Source organism: Vulpes lagopus, chromosome 13, assembly GCF_018345385.1.
Source record: "Vulpes lagopus strain Blue_001 chromosome 13, ASM1834538v1, whole genome shotgun sequence".
Taxonomy (NCBI): Eukaryota; Metazoa; Chordata; class Mammalia; order Carnivora; family Canidae; genus Vulpes; species Vulpes lagopus.
The window spans coordinates 11707351-11724266 of NC_054836.1; the positions used below are offsets into that span (position 1 = coordinate 11707351).

General features: G+C 38.1%; 1 protein-coding gene across 4 annotated transcripts in view; it reads right to left on the reverse strand.

Annotated features, from left to right (window-relative positions):
- The window catches only part of ASB15 (ankyrin repeat and SOCS box containing 15), a 60824-nt gene that overhangs the window by 33597 nt on the left and 10311 nt on the right, over positions 1-16916 (reverse strand). Inside the window, exon 2 of one of the 4 annotated variants that reach the window (XM_041727730.1) lies at positions 7527-7598. The exons of the other annotated variants lie outside the window; for them this stretch is intronic. The gene's annotated coding sequence lies outside the window, so the exon portion shown is untranslated. The remainder of the gene's footprint in view (positions 1-7526; positions 7599-16916) is intronic. 4 annotated transcript variants of the gene reach the window in all.

The following is a 16916-nucleotide window of genomic DNA, read 5'->3' on the forward strand; positions in this document are numbered from 1 at the left end:
AAATAAATGAAAATATGTTGCTGATGATATAGGCCTATGAACAAGTCTTGCCTTACCACTTTATTGTCTCTGTCACCTTAGATTTGCTATTTAAATTATCTAAGACTCAATTTATTCATCTGTAATGAGGAATAATAATAACCATAATAATTAAAATAATAATACAAAGACCATGACACCCACCTATAGAGGTCTATTCCTCAAAGTTAGTCATCTCTACACACACAATAAAGCATGTTTTGAGTAATTCACATTTTTTTTTGAGTAACTCAAATATTTAAAAGAATGATCTGTTCATATGCTCATGATCATTTCCATAGTTGCCTGTTTTGGAAGTTGGCTTTTCCTGTTGATCTTCTCAAAATGGAAACAAAGTGAATCAGATTTTTGAACAGTGGACTTCAGGTTTGCCTGGAAAGGGTTTTACAAGAAAGGGGTGTGATCAAGCAGTGAACTTTTGAATGCAACTTTTTGTTCTGAGGCAGGCACATATAATGATACTGACAGCCAAATACATGTCCTTGTATCGATATATGGCAAGAAATCCATGTCCTGTTTCACAATGATAATTACAGCAATGAGGAGTCTTAGGTTGAAATGGTTGAAGCACAGTGTTAGAAGGACTGTCCCTGGAAGCACCATTCTTATTAGGGAACAAAGGATTTGGGTACATTAACTTCCAGAAAGCACGTGGCACCCTGGCAAGGGTGATGACAAGACGTTAAGGCACCTGCTGCTAACACATTCCTTACTTGCTCACAGGTACTCTGTGTTCCTGAAAACGTGGGGTTTGTAGGGCTTTGACCATGAGTTAAAAATACAGATCTTGCTAAGATTAGCCAAACAATGACATCCACCCCTGACAAAGCCGTTTTTCAGATTCCTTTCTGATCCATCCAGCCTGTTCTTTATAAAAGCCTTATCACACTGCAGCTTTATCTTTGCCTTCTGGGCAAAATGCTATGGTCCAGACTCCTTGGAGAATCCTGCTTTGTTTTGTCCCATGATTTTGTAGTTTAGCGAGCAATTTCTATGTACATGTCACTTGGTTTCATTTTTACTTTGAAATACAGTATTTCCAATTATCCCCTCCACCTTCCTCCCTTTCATGTGCTTGTTCATTATTTTCGTCGTGGGGGGTTGTGATTTAAAAATGCATATTTTATTTCAATTGTATATAAAACAAGGAAAATGTGAGAAAGAGAAGAAATCCGTTATTTCTGGTGTTCTTCCGAGGATTTTGATAATTGGTTGTTTGCTTTTGCTGTGCTCTCTGCTGTTTTGTTTCTGACTTAAAATCAAACTGAAACTGTGAATAAAATGTATCAGCACCACACTCCATCAGGGTGCTGACATCACAGGCCTCTGGGGAACCTTCCTCCTCTACATCACTCCTGACACCTTGTTTCCATACAGCAGCACAAAGGCAAGCAACAAGAAAGTCGTTTTTAGTAAGGTACCACCGTAGATAGCACGCTAAAGCAATTGTGAGCAAAAAAAAGTATGAAGAATTCTGTCTTGGCACTTCGTTACATGTACCACTTTATCACCAGTGTCTGGTAAAGTGCTTGCCATGTAGGAAGCACACATGAAGTATAAGCTAATTGTTTTCTAAACACTGTAACTTGTTCATATGGGTTAGCAGTTATTGCCTTTCTTTTTTTATTTAAGATTTATATAAGAGAGAGTGAGAGAATAGTGGAAGGGGCAGAGGGAGAATCTCAAGCAGACTCTGTGTAAAGCGTGAGCCCAAGGCAGGGCCTGATCCCACAATCCTGAGACCATGACCTGAGCCAAAACTAGGAGTCAGAAGCTCAACCAGCTGTGTCACCCAGGTACCCCAGCAGTTATTCCCTATTTATTTTGACTAAACGTTAATTCACTGAAAACCGAGTCATAGTAAATTTCAAGAAAGCAGGTTGATGTAATTAATTTTCACTACCATGAAAGACATTTCAGGAGTATCAAAGAGAAAGAAACCTGGATTAAAAGAAGGCAGGGAATTTGGATTTTAGTTTCAGATATGTCCATGTTTTTGTGAATTAAGGTAAATAATTTGAATGTCTATGCCCTGGTTTCCACCTATCTAGTAATTCTGTTCTTGTTATTTCACATTATTGATATGAGAGTAAAACAAGAGCATAATTATGGAAGTTCTTTGAAAAAATAGTAATCACTCTACAGATAGTTACTATTCAAGTTCAGTTGATCCTTGAATGTTTGAACTGTATGAATCACTTATATGTGGATTTTTTTTTGATATTGTTCTGTAAATGTATTTTCTCTTATGATTTTCTTTTTTTTTTAAATTTTTATTTATTTATGTATGATAGTCGCAGAGAGAGAGAGAGGCAGAGACACACAGGCAGAGGGAGAAGCAGGCTCCATGCACCAGGAGCCCGATGTGGGATTCGATCCCGGGTCTCCAGGATCGCGCCCTGGGCCAAAGGCAGGCGCTAAACTGCTGCGCCACCCAGGGATCCCTCTTATGATTTTCTTAATACTTTCTTTTTTCTAGCTCACTTTAAGGATACAATAGAAAACACATGTAACATACAAAATGTGTGTTAACTGCTTATGTTATTGGTCAGGCCTCTGGTCAACAGTAGGCTATCAGTAGTTAAATTTTGAGGAAGTAAAAAATCATACACAGATTTTTGACTGCCTGGGTGCTGGCATCCCCAATCTCTGTGTTGTTCAAGGGTCAGCTGTATTTTATCTCTGGGACCTAAAATGGACATTAAAGAAATATCCCATTTGGCTGCCTATTCTATACTTGCACACACATATTTTAGTATATGCAGAATGGTGCAGGGGTGCTAGATCACTTCAGGACATACATGCTAAGACAGGTGGGAGACACAGTTCCGGTCCTTAAGAAGTTTACCAGTTGTGGGAGTGGCTCTGTCAGTTAAGTATCCGACTCTTGATTTCAACTCAGGTCATGATCTCAGGGTCATCAGATCAAACCCCATGTCAGGCTCTACACTGAGCATGGAGTCTGCTTGGGATTTTCTCTCTACCCCTCTCTCAGCCCTCCCCCACATGTTCTCACACGTGCTCTCTCTCTCAAAAAAAAAAAAATTGAAAAAGAAGTTTACCATTGGGTAGAGAACAAATAAGTAGAAAAGAAGCCAGAATTTGGTGAGAGCTAAGGCATAAGTAGCCCTGGAGGGGAAGGTCAGAGAACAAAGACATATACACATTTGAGTTTTAAAAAGGGAAAATGGGGGATCACTGGGTGGCTGAGCGGTTTAGCACCTGCCTTTGGCCTAGGGCGTGATCCTGGAGTCCCGGGATGGAGTCCCATGTCGGGCTCCCTGTGTGGAGCCTGCTTTTCCCTCTGCCTGGGTCTCTGCCTCTCTGTGTCTCTCATGAATAAATAAATAAAATCTTAAAAAAAAAATAAAATAAAAAGGGAAAATGGTTTTACATTAATAGATCATCAAAGTACTTTGAGATCTTCTTTTTCTTCTTGTCTTTTGTAATATTGATTTCTTACATACCCCAAATTGATAGTACTAAGGCAAAGAGACTTTCACTATTCTTAGTATCTTATTTAATATAAACTAAACATAATCATAATCAAGGCTATATAATAGAACTTTATATTGGCAACCTAAGTAAAATTTGAGTTACTGAAAATTCAGTATTTTATACTCTTCTTTATGAAAAGGTTGATGTTTTTCATGTGTGCCTATTATGTTTCAATGCATGAAATTCTACCAACTAATTGGTATAGAATTTCATACTAATAGAATTTCTTCCTAATGCATGAAAATTTCATACTATAGAATTTCATACTAATGCATGAAATTCTACCAACTAATACTTGGTTATGAAATGAACATTTTGATATTAATTGTCATATAAAATTTATATGAAGTTGGTAAAGAAAACTCACCATGTTAAAACTCCACAATCTCAATGTAAATCCATCCTTTCTACTATTAAAAGACCTTCCTCTTGCAGCTCTTGCATTCAGATCTTTATTTTTTTTAAAGATTTTATTTATTTATTCATGAGAGACAGGGAGAGACAGAGACAGAGACAGAGACAGAGACAGAGACAGAGGGGCAGAGGGAGAAGCAAACTCCATGCAGGGAGCCTGATGTGGGACTCGATCCCGGGACTCCAGGATCATGCCCAGGGCCAAAGGCAGGCACTAAACTACTGAGTTATCCAGGCATCCCCAGATCTTTATTTTTTATATTTCAACTTTGACCCGCTGTTTTGTGGTATGTTCAAATGATTTCAATATGAAAGGTAAGCTTAGTGATTCTTTGAGGAAACTAGAAAAATGTGATTATTTCTGCTAGGCTTAGATTTATCTTTAATAAATAAAGATAAAAATAGAAATAAATATCTTTGATATCTCCATGCAGATTTGGTAAAACAGCAGATAACTCTGGATTTCCCAAAATGGTATTTCTACTAAATATTTGGTTTAGTTGTGACTTGATTTGAAGATCTAATATGCAATTACCATACAAATAAGGCATTTTTCATTTTATTCATGGGTCCTATAACATCAAAAATATCAAGTTGAGTTTTGAGGTTTGTTAAGGTATTTTTATGCAGCTTGGAATGCTTTGGGTAACCTCCCAATCCTGAAGATCTGAACCATTCAGTCTCAGTGTAAGCAAATACTTTTAAGGGGACTTTGGGTGGGATATAACAGTGAACCAATTCAAGGGCTATGGAGCATCTTACAATGACATGAATGGTAGGACCCATAGATGTAGATGAATGCAGGATTCTCACCTGTGCTGTATTTGGCAAATATTTGTTGAGCATGTACTATGCCAGGTTCTGCCCTAGGCCACCAATGACCTGCCAGGTCTCTATTCTTGAAGAGTTTACTTTTACATTAGTAAATATTAAACAAGAAAATAAATTGTAGTAAACTTTATGAAGAAAATAAGCATGACAATACTTGGTAACAAATATGTCATATATGAATCCCCACAAATAATGGATCAGTTTGGGGACTTAATTCTAGTGCTTCCAAAATGGGGAATCAGGAGTTTCTTGTTTCAAAAAAAATTGTCACTTAACAATTGTTAACAAGGTTAACAAGGTTAAACAGTTTATTTTTCAGAAAATTTAACCAGAAAAAATGAATCTCTAAGGGGGGGGAATTGGTACCCTAAGTCAAGTGCAAGATTATTTGAGCCCTTCACTGAGATAATTATATCCTACAACTGAAAAACACAAGGAAATGCTACCACATTCCTATATCCAACTATTCCTTCACTGGGACCACACTAGATTATTACAGCTATATAGAATGGGGTGATATTTGGGAGGGCAAGTCATCCCTCATCATTTTTATTTTAAAAATATTTTTGTTATTTCACATATTAGTATCTGTTAGGTCACTTTTTAAGTCATCTAATCAAGATGGAATTGTGACTGGGAATACACTAAGATTAAATTCCTTTGGGAAAAGTTGACATGTCTAAAATATTTGATATCTCCGTGCAGGAATATAGTATGTTTCAATTTATTCAAAACATTTCTAAATATTGTATTTTTTTTATTCATGAGAGACCCACAGAGAGAGGCAGAGACATAGGCAGGGGAGAAGCAGGCTCCCTTTGGGGACCCCGATGTGGGACTCCATCCCAGGATCCCAGGATCATGACCTGAGCCAAAGGCAGATACTCAAATACTGAGCCACCCAGGTGCCCGAAAACTTTTCTTTTAAACATATATAAAGTGTGATTTTTTTCTTAAGTCTTTTTTCTTAAGTATTCCTTAGTATTTTGCAATTTTTATTTCTTTGTGAATAGAATTGTTTTTCCTCAGTATATTTGAATTGGTTATTTCTGGCACATAGAAAGCTAGCCCTCTTTGTATTTTTATTTTGATTTAGCTGCCTTTCAGAACTCTTATTTGTTCTATAATTTTAGTTTTTTTTCCCGCATTCTCTATTTTTTGTACACAGTGCCAACATGCTGAGGTATTGGAAACCTTATGAAAAAAATAAGGCACTAGCTTGAAGGGGAAGAAAAAGAGATTCCACTATGAAACATTTAGAAGTAATTAGTATGTAAACACTAACTTTAACACTAAATTAGTATGATTCCCATAGAGCAGTGGTTCTCAGGCTTGGCTCCCATTGGAATCAACTGAAGAGCTTTAGAAAACCCTGATGGCTGGGTGCCTCCCCCAGATACTCTGCTGTAATTCCTAAGCATCGGGATAGAAAAACTCTGCAGGTGATTCTAACACATATTTATAGGTGACTTAAAATAACAATTTCATTGTCATACAAAAATCTCTCTTTCCTTCCTGATTATTAACTCTGTGTTTTGACATATCTAACTCTTGATTTTAAAGAAAAAAAATATTTTTTAAACATATACTCAGTCTCAAAATCATATCTTCCCTTATTCACCAAGTCTTTTTTGGAGCAGTGTTACGTTCCAGACATACTGTTCAGGGTATAGGAATGAATAAAACACATTACCCTCTGACATGCAGGGATTTTTATCTGTTTGAGTACTGACTTGAGTTGGATTTTGGGTTTGTAAGAGACCAGGATAGAGCCTAAGCAGCTGGAAGGATAGAATTACCATTGACTTGACCATGATGGAAAATGTTCCAGAAGGAACAGGTTTAGAGAGGAGGAATAGGAGTTCAGTTTGGATCATGTAATACCTGTTTGAAATACCTATTAAAGTCCAAAAGGAGTTAAATAGGCAGGTGAATGTGCATCCATGCTTGGGAGCAGGGAAAGGCTGAGCTGCAGAAATAAATTAGTGATATTTAAAGCCATGAGGCTAGATGAGCTCACCAAATGAATACCCATAGATATAAAAATAAATACATTCAAGGGATGAGGCCTGAGGTTAACTGAAGCTTCAAGATAGAATGCAAGCCAAGAGAAGAAAAATATTTGCAGCATGAGGGAGTGACCGACTGTATCAAATTCTGCTGCTAGGTCAAATAAGATGAGGACTAGGAACTGACCATTGGACTCAGCAACCTTTAGGTTTGTTTTCTATTCCAAAATCATCTCAGTAACCATCCAGGCTTCCTTTTGTGATTTACCATCTCTCTCCCCCTCTGCCCTGCTTCTCAGTATGGGGAACAGAGAGAGATAGTGTTCTTATGTTTGGGAGATTATAGGGCTCATGGGTAGCCCCCTAGATCTGGAAATATTGCTTCCTTTTCTTATACTTTTTCTCTCTGAAAAATCTCTCCCAGCTCATTTTGTTAGCCTGTGATGAATAAGGCACATAGATTTGTAAAAATCAGTTCATTTAAAGTTTATACTAGCAATTGCTTTATCATGAAACCATGTCATATCACAGACATGTAAGTAGAATTTACAATTCTACTAATTCCATAGAAAATCACCCAACACAATGAGCAAGTGGGTGAGGTAGAAGGCAGGACTGGGTGTGATAAGCACTGCTGGTGAGGACTTTTGGAACTGTTTGGAGTTTTGCTACACTTCATGGCCCTCACTTCCAGCTTCTTCTCAGAGCTCTTTCCATGATAGCTCCTCCCATTACCTGAGATCAGAACTGGTCAGGACACTTGGAAATGGGTCCATCTCTCACCTTTCTGGATCTTCCCTTTCCCAGCTAGAATAATAAAATGAGACCTCGAATTAGATGAGCTATTTCTCTTTCAATTTTAAGGATCTATAATTCTTAAATATGAAATAACCATTTCATGTTCTATAGCTTGAACAGTCCTTACTTTTAAAGTTTCTGATTGGGCTAAAATACTTCTGTGTGCAATGCTGGCCATTCCTTTGCCTTCTATCTGACTTAGATTCACTTAGATTTTGAAACAGGCTAATGGGGGGGGGGGGTGCCTGGGTGGCTCAGTGAGTGAAGTGTCTGACTCCTGGTTTCAGATCAGATCATGATCTCAGGGTTTTGAGTCCAGCTCCATGCTCAGCACTGAATCTACTTAAGATTCTCCTTCTTCCTCTGCCCCTCTCCTCTCTCTTTTTCAAATAAATAAGTAAATAAATGAATAAATCTTTTTTAAAAAGGCCAATAGGTTAACCCTTAAATGAGATTTACACTGGTTTATTTCATCATCCTACATTCCAATTTCTGAGTAACCTAAATGTGATGTGTTTCCCCTTGAATAGTACCACATTCATTTATTCAGTAGGTAGGATTTAGTAGCTATGTGTCAGGTACAACAGTAATCTCTAGCAAGGCAGTTCTTACTTTCAGTTGGAGGAGATAAAGAGATGGCCAAAAGAAGGTGATATTTGGTTCTCCTCTCCTCCAGGAGAGGACAAAGAATGTATCACAGAGAAGATAAGGGCTTCAGGTGAGAAGGATGAGAAAGACTTTATATATGTAATCTAAAAACAGACAGGCATCCCAGGCAGAGAAAATGCACATAACTCTGAGGGAAAATGGCATATGTGGGAGGAAGGTCACAGAATGCACTGAGGAGCCTGCAGTTAATGAGCCTGAGTTTTTAGCAGGAGGTGGAATATGGAGAACATTATATACTGAACTAGGCAAGTTATGGTTTTATTTTATTTTTTTCTTCTGGGGCAGCGGAATTGACAAAGGACTTACTCCCTGGCATTCACTGGGGCATATGATATTATTCACCAGAATCTCCAAGGTATGTGTATAGGGTGAACATTCAACATGCACTCCCTTTGGGTGTTCCAATATAACCCCCCCTCCCCCCCTCACACATCCTCCCTTCCAAAAAGCCATAACCCTCAAATGCTGTGGAATGAGTTTGTCCAAGTGTTCTGAGTTTGAGAACCACTGCAGAAGGCGAGAAGCACCCATAGGAGTGTTTTCCACAGGAAAATGTCTTGATTTGATTTGATAATTTCTATTCCCTCATCTTTTTTTTGCAGATATCTTACCATTAAAATTGAGATGTAGATTATACTCCACAGATGTATGTGGAAAAGAACAGCACAACGTCTGCACCCAGCATTGCCCAGAATGCGTGACTGGAGCAGTCAGAAGGCTCTTTTCAGGTTGTTAATGAATCCACTTGCTTTACCTACAAAGCTCATTTAGATTGTCTTTAAATAGTATAGAATCTTTTGAAAATATCCTCAAAATCTCACATTTTTTCCTCAAAATCTGTCAGACTTATGAGTGACAAAAAAAGGGGGGAAATATGCAAACGTGGTTCCCAAGGGCACTTAAACAATAATAAAAGAAAAATTTCATTTTATAAAATAATTTATTAAATAATTTCTTAAGTAGCAAGTTATCTTCGTAACGTGATGTACATGAGTTCAACTAAAGGTCTTCTCTGAAACCTATCTTTTGGATAGTGAAGCTCACAGATTCCTCTGAATGAGATAAATTAAAAAAGAGAAAGCTAGAAATAATGAAAATACATCCTTAGGATTTAAGTGGGGCAGGATCTTCCTCCCTCAGTTTGGAGCCTAGGTGTCTGGAGAAGAGCTTTCTAATAACCATGTGGTTGAACGATCTTGTCCTGCCTCCACTCTTATTATAACAATGCAAAAGGTGGTCAAACAGTAAAGTGAGGCGGTTACATGGTCACTTAATTATTGATGATATTCTGGTTTTGAATTCAAAGAGTCAGGAAGTTCATGGGCTTTCTTCATAGTGACCCACAGCCCTACTGCAGCTTTCTACCATCTCGGGAGAGTCCTTTTCTTAGAGCAGTGTTTAAGTATATCATGGAACACGGATGCACTGAGAGAGAAATAACATCTCCTCCTCCACAAAGAGCTGAAGGAAGCCTGTGGGAGACAATTACCACCTGGCTATCGACTGTGTTATTGGTAAATAAAGGCCATTTCTAAACAGAAATCAGTTGAACCAAAACACTCTGAAGCTGTGGCTGCATTGAGGTACAGCACCACCTAATGGCAGGAGACACACAGGAATGGATGCCCATTGGTATGCTTTCCCATTCTGCATTTTGAACACTTTTCTAAGACTTAGGGATGCATTGTGAATACAGCAGTCTCTTTTCATAACCGGCTTAACCAGATAGCCTCCGACTGAGTCTCAACACTGTGTTTTGCAGTGGTTTGCTGCCTAGTAATTATAATGATGGCCAATGTTTTTTTGAGGTCTTGTTATAACAAAGTATTATGCTAAGTCCTTTCCCCAGGATTTCTGTGTACAGTTGTACAGGTTGTGCCCTGCATAGGGATGCCTTGGGTGAAGGCACCAAGGGAATGAAATCATCTTCATCTCCAGTCATTGATATGAGTGGCCTGGCGAAGGGCTGTGCCTGCCTGGAGAGAGAGTCGAGATTTTCTAAATTGCACAAAGGTGATGTCTAATGCAATCCTGTCATCTGTGCATTAACTCACATTTAATCCTCACAACACTCCTGCAAAGTAAGTGTTACATTATCATGGTCCTTTCTCAAGGAGGAAGTAAGCCTTAGGGAAGGTTAAGTAAATTGCCCAAGTTCCCAGAACCAGTGAGGGGGCACAGCTGACAGACTTGATCATATGCTAAGATACCTCCCAGCAGTGTGAGTGTGTGTGTGTGCACATGCACACACAGTGCTTCTGTGTCAATCACCGTCTCCATCCCCATGCTGGAATGAGAGAGGTAGTGTAGTGTCTTCTCACTACAGAGGAGCTCCACTCAAGTGGCCCAGAGCAGAGGCAAGCTCAGAGCTGCTCCAGTGTCTGACAAGTGTGATTGAATGCCTGCTCTGCTCAATGATACAAGCAACTCAACAAGTAGCTAAACCAAAACGAAATCAAGCATTGCATTAGAGAACCTAGGGTTACCATATACCTCAAGCCTTCACCTGCTACCTTTGCTTAACTTGTATGCTCTCTGAACAGACTTTGCACATTCTTTCCCCGTATCTTATTCTCCCTGTAACCTATTTCAAATGCCCTTTGTTGCCACTCCCCATCTCTGCCTACAGAAGTCTTGCTCCTTTAAGACCCAGCACCTGGGTGGCTCAGTGGTTGAGCATCTGCCTTTGGCTCAGGTCATCATCCCGGGGTCCTAGGGTCAAGTCCCGCATCAGGTTCCCTGCAGGAAGCCTGCTTCTTCTCCCTCTGCCTATGTCTCTGTCTCTCTCTGTGTGTCTTCCATGAATAAATAAATAAAATCTTTTTTTAAAAATAAATAAAATCTTAAAAAAAGACTCAGATTCACTCTTCCTTCTCCACCTCTACAAAATTTTCCCAATCATAATTCATCTCCTTTTCTTCTTTCTTTTCCGATTATATATTTGTTTGCCTTGTACTATATGTGCATTTCTTACATTGGGTTTTAATCTGTAAACAGGTTAATCTGAGGACACAGGATGTAACGCATGGGATTTGCACAAAGCAGGAGTGCAGTAAATGGGAATTGAATGAAAGGCCTGGGGACCTAAACAAGAGCAAGAGAAACCTGCAGCTTCACCATAGGTTTCATGTTCTTACTTAAACTAAATGTCTAAATAGGCATTTCATAACACAGGGAATAACAGGCTGGGAGTCTGAAGGCAAATCCACAATGTATTGCATAACATAATAGATTTGTTTTTAATAAAGACCTAGTGAATAATTTAATTAGTGTGATTTGCCATAATTAACTCAGCTCCCAGGAGCTGAGCAAGTTATAACTTTGCAAATCTCTTGGTAACAGGCAGATTGCAAACTAGTTCAGAGTTAATTTTTAACTTTCACTTTGGCTATGATTGTCTATTAGAACCTCAGGCTAAAGATAAGCAAAAATTAAGTCAAAGAAAGAAACAGAAAAGTCATTCAGAATATTTCTGAGAATATTTCTAGAGAATGTATTTTGCATAGAAGTGAATTGGGAATTAAAAAAAAAGACTTTGGGAAACAAACAGAACTATTATAACCTCTGCAGTGAGTCTATAGCAATGTAGAAATTTAACAATAGTCATTTAAAAAATAAATTTAGGATTCTTCTTCTATAATTCTAACAAGATATTTTTATCTAAGATTTTTTTCCCAATTAAGGTTTGCAATTATTAAGGAAAACATATTACAATGGAATCAATGTATTCAAATATAATTGGTAAATTATATGACTATATGCTAAGATACCTCCCAGCAGTGTGAGTGTATGTGTGTGTGTGTGTGTGTGTGTGTGTGTGAACATGACCCCCATTTTTATATATTGGATAATGCTATTAACACTGTTTCTTGTTTCTTACCTTTGCATATAAAGTATCTTGTATTTAAACTGTGTTATCATATATTTGTATTAAGAAAGACAAAACAGGATATGTCAGATAGGAAATAGGAGAAATAAGACTTCACAAAGTTTACTGATGGCAATGGTTCAGTTGCCTGAAGATCTACAAGAGGGAGGGTGGACTATAGGATGGAAAATTCTAACCAAGCACACATGAGTATCATTGAGAAAGGAAAGGGTGAGGCATTGAATGAAATTTCTGTAGTTCATAGCAAACTCTCTCATAAGCTCTAATATTAAAAGGGCATATACACCCTCTTACACTGTTGGTGGGAATGTGAACTGGCGCAGCCACTCTGGAAAACTGTGAGGATGTTCCTCAAAGAGTTAAAAATACATCTGCCCAATGACCCAGCAATTGCACTGCTGGGGATTTACCCCAAAGATACAGATGCAATCAAACGCTGGGACACCTGCACCCCGATGTTTATAGCAGCAATGTCCACGATAGCCAAACTGTGGAAGGAGCCTCGGTGTCCATTGAAAGATGAATGGATAAAGAAGATGTGGTCTATGTATACAATGGAATATTACTCAGCCATTAGAGATGACAAATATCCATCATTTGCTTCGACATGGATGGAACTGGAGGGTATTATGCTGAGTGAAATAAGTCAATTGGAGAAGGACAAACATTATATGGTCTCATTCATTTGGGGAATATAAATAATATTGAAAGGTAATAGAGGGGAAGGGAGAAGAAATGGATAGGAAATATCAGAAAGGGAGATAGAACATGGAAGACTCCTAACTCTGGGAAACGAATTAGGGGTGGTGGAAGGGGAGGAGGATGGGGGGTGGGGGTGACTGGGTGGCGGGCACTGAGGTGGGCACTTGACGGGATGAGCACTGGGTGTTGTTCTGTATGTTGGCAAATTGAACACCAATAAAAAATTATTATTAAAAAAATAAATAAAAGGGCATATACAACAGATGGCCAAGGTCCCTATAAGGCAGATAAATATGAAGATTAGTAATAACAATGTTAGGAAAATTAAAGCCTCAGACTATTAAAATAACATGTATCTACGTCAAGGCAGGTTATTTGCTGGACACTGAAAAATATCCAGTTCTGATTACAGAAATATTGCTGATCAAATTGGAGCAAGACAGGGGTGCCTGGGTGGCACATGTAGTTAAGATCTGTCTTTGGCTCAGATCATGATCTCAGGGTCCTGGGATTGGGCTCATATCAGGTTCCCTGCTCAGTGGGGAATTTGCTTCTCCCTCTCTCTCTGCTGCTCCCCCTGCTTTCTTTCTCTCTCTCTCTCTCATAAACAAACAAACAAACAAATAAATAAATAAATAAATAAATAAATAAAATCTTTTTAAGAATTATAAAAAAAAATTGGAGCAAGACAGAATGAAAAAGGTATCAGAAGGCTTTGAATGGCTAAATGTTGTGATGATTTTTTTTAACTGATGTAAAATATAAGTGGGTAATTTATGAGCAGTTAGGACAGAAATAGATAATCCAGTATGGATTGTGAATAACTTCTATCATTGGAACTTTATTTTACCATTCATGTACCCTATCATTTATTCAACATGGTAAAAGTAATTTCTATGTGTAAGGTACTATGCTTGCCATTTTTTTCCACAAGGAACACTAGTTGGTAAAGGTCATAAAATTTCTACAAGGCCTTTGACAGAAACTCACTTAAGGAACCCCAGGGATAAAATAAAGAAATATGCATGAAGAAAAGGTTAAGTGGGTCAAGACTGAATAACCATACCCAAGGAAAATCTTAATAAAATGCTGATATGATTTGACTGTGTTCAAGAAGTTCCATGTCTTTATTAGCCTTTTTTCCCCCCACTTTAAATCCATCAAATTCTGTTTTATTCCTGGTCTATTTTTTTTATTGGAGTTCCATTTGCCAACATATAGCATATCACCCAGCATATGTCAAGTGCCCGCCTCAGTGCCCGTCACCCAGTCACCCCAACCCCCCACCCACCTCCCTTTCCACTACCCCTTGTTCGTTTCTCAGAGTTAGGAGTCTCTCATATTCAGTCATCCTCACTGCTATTTTCACTCATTTTCTCTCCTTTCCCCTTTATTCCCTTTCACTATTTTTAATATTCCCCAAATGAATGACACCATATAATGTTTGTCCTTCTTCGATTGACTTATTTCACTCAGCATAACACCTTTCAGTTCCATCCACGCTGAAGCAAATGGTGGGTATTTGTCATCTCTAATGGCTGAGTAATATTCCATTGTATACATAGACCACATCTTCTTTATCCATTCATCTTTCGATGGACACCGAGGATCCTTCCACACTTTGGCTATTGTGGACCTTGCTGCTATAGACATCGGGGTGCAGGTGTCCCAGCGTTTCATTGTATCAGTATCTTTGGGATAAATCCCCAGCAGTGCAATTGCTGGGTCGTAGGGCAGGTCTATTTTTAACTCTTTGAGGAACATCCACACTGTTTTCCAGAGTGGCTGTACCAGTTCACATTCCACCAACATTGCAAGAGGGTTCCCCTTTCTCCACATCCTCTCCAACATTTGTTGTTTCCTGTCTTGTTAATTTTCCCCATTCTCACTGGTGTGAGGTGGTATCTCATTGTGGTTTTGATTTGTATTTCCCTGATGGCAAGTGATGTGTAGAATTTACTCATGTGCTTGTTGGCCATGTCTATGTCTTCCTCTGTGAAATTTCTGTTCATGTCTTTTGCCTATTTCATGATTGGATTGTTTGTTTCTTGGGTGTTGAGTTAGATAAGTTCTTTATAGATCGTGGATACTAGCCCGTTATCTGATACGTCATTTGCAAATATCTTCTCCCATTCTGTAGGTGGTCTTTGAGTTTTGTTGACTGTTTCTTTTGCTGTGCAGAAGCTTCTTATCTTGATGAAGTCCCAAATATTCATTTTTGCTTTTGTTTCTCTTGCCTTCATGGATGTATCTTGCAAGAAGTTGCTGTGGCCAAGTTCAAAAAGGGTGTTGCCTGTGTTCTTCTCTAGGATTTTGATGGAATCTTGTCTCACATTTAGATCTTTCATCCATTTTGAGTTTATCTTTGTGTAGGGTGTAAGAGAATGGTCTAGTTTCATTCTTCTGCATGTGGCTGTCCAATTTTCCCAGCACCATTTATTGAAGACACTGTCTTTTTTCCAGTGGATAGTCTTTCCTGCTTTGTCAAATATTAGTTGACCATAGAGTTGAGGGGTCATTTCTGGATTCTCTATTCTGTTCCATTGATCTATGTGTCTATTTTTGTGCCAGTACTACACTGTCTTGATGACCACAGCTTTGTAGTACAACCTGAAATCTGGCATTGTGATGCCCCCAGCTATGGTTTTCTTTTTTAATATTCCTCCGGCTATTTGGGGTCTTTTCTGATTCCACACAAATCTTTTTGTAAATTTTTCTTTTATTTATTTATGATAGTCACAGAGAGAGAGAGAGAGAGAGAGAGAGAGAGAGAGAGGCAGAGACACAGGCAGAGGGAGAAGCAGGCTCCATGCACCGGGAGTCCGATGTGGGATTTGATCCCGGGTCTCCAGGATCGCGCCCTGGGCCAAAGGCAGGCGCTAAACCGCTGCGCCACCCAGGGATCCCTGATTCCACACAAATCTTAAGATGATTTGTTCCAACTCTCTGAAGAAAGTCCATGGTATTTTGATAGGGATTGCACTAAATGTGTAAATTGACCTGGGTAACATTGACATTTTCCTAATATTAATTCTTCCAATCCATGAGCATGGAATATTTTTCCATCTCTTTGTGTCTTCCTCAATTTCTTTCAGAAGTGTTCTGTAGTTTTTAGGGTATAGATCTTTTACTTCTTTGGTTAGGTTTATTCCTAGGTATCTTATGCTTTTGGGTGCAATTGTAAATTGATTAGCCCTTTAAGTTATATAACTATAACTAAAACCCACCAAATTTGGGGGTTCGCAAAACTTGGGAAGGAAAGAATTATTGCAGAAAGAATTTGAGTTGACTTATCACAATAAATAAAGTATGACAAAATTTCATGAATTAACATGGATCTGAGTAAAAAACTGGAGCTAAAAGTGCATATCATTATGATGGGTTCACCTGTCTTAAATGAACCAAAAATTGGCCTTAATCTTTCTAAAAGCTGTTAAAGGAAACCAGATCATTTATAGAAGTATTTAATGTAAAACATAGTGCTTGGTCCTAGCAGGGTCACCGTATTAGTATCAAAGTAATAGTGAAACACATCCGTGGAAATAATAGAACACAAGTGCTCATGTTTTTGTCAAAATACAAAATTATCTTAACATGCTAGAAAACTGGGGAAAATCCAACAATAGAATTTATCAAGGACATATTAAAGCCATGCACTGAAGTTCAAAATATTAGTCACATCGGTTTGTGAGGTAAAAACCTGGTTTAAAAGACAATAATATTAAAAAAAAAAAAACCCAGATACCTCAATTGTTACATTAAGGTCTTAATTAAATTAAGTATGAGTGAGTTATGCAATAGCTATTTTTACAACTACAATCATAATCTTACCTGACATTAATAGAGGAACAGTTTTCCAATCAAAATAGTTCATAATAAGTTTTCTGGTTTGAACACGGATAATAAGTTTGTGTTTTTCTATTTTTTTTTCTGGAAATTGATGCAAAAGCAACAAGGAGAATGACAACAAAACAAATGTAAATGTCATTCTCAGCAAAATCAGACTAAAATAATCAGTAGACTTCACAAAAAGTAAGGGCTGCTACAAGCATAAAGATTAGAAAGAA